Source organism: Penaeus monodon, chromosome 27 (assembly GCF_015228065.2).
Source record: "Penaeus monodon isolate SGIC_2016 chromosome 27, NSTDA_Pmon_1, whole genome shotgun sequence".
NCBI classification, from domain to species: domain Eukaryota; kingdom Metazoa; phylum Arthropoda; class Malacostraca; order Decapoda; family Penaeidae; genus Penaeus; species Penaeus monodon.
The window spans coordinates 2,813,303-2,813,971 of record NC_051412.1 but is presented as its reverse complement, the minus strand read 5'-3'; the positions used below and the strand labels follow the sequence as shown (position 1 = coordinate 2,813,971).

Below are 669 nucleotides of genomic sequence, written 5' to 3'. Positions count from 1 at the left end.
TCATACTACAGAAAACATTACTTATCTTCATGTATTTGTTTTTATTATTGTTATTTGTGTAATCATAAATAATTTTTCACCTTGTTTTACGCTGTCATCATCTGCACATTTATTATAGCTGTCAGTTTGTGTTATGATGATACTAGACATTAAGAGGTGGTTTGTATATGTTATAACTTATTATTTGACTTTGTGTTATATATTATTGACTCTTTTATTACCAGATATGTTCCTATCATCCTTTTGGTAAATACTTACAAGATTTTTGATGTGGCTTTCAAAATGCACCAATTTTCCTGCAATTAAAGTGACTGTTTTGTTTAAATGTACTTGAAGCTTACCTATGTTCTGTACAGGAAGCCTATAGTGTCAAGCAGTAGCTAAGGTCTCTTTACCTACGGCACTCTCGCAGAGGGCAACAAATTTTCTTCATGTATATTCAGGAAAAATCGCACTTGGTTTGGTTCCTTATTCAGTGATGAATCACCGGGGATGTCCAGTGTCGTGAGTGTACATTATGAGGGTTTGTTTGCCTTTGCTGGAGTATTGTAGGTGTGGAGGCCAGTGGCAGTGGCAGTCTTGTATGTGTTTACCACTCCATTTCTCAGTGAAAAAGTGTGTAGAATAATTTCATCATTCTGGTTATGTATTATTTACTTTATATACCTG

General features: G+C 34.4%; 1 protein-coding gene across 1 annotated transcript in view; it reads left to right on the top strand.

The window, feature by feature from the left end:
* Positions 1-669, top strand: part of LOC119590545 — a gene marked incomplete in the record, with an annotated part of 26,970 nt that overhangs the window by 2,743 nt on the left and 23,558 nt on the right.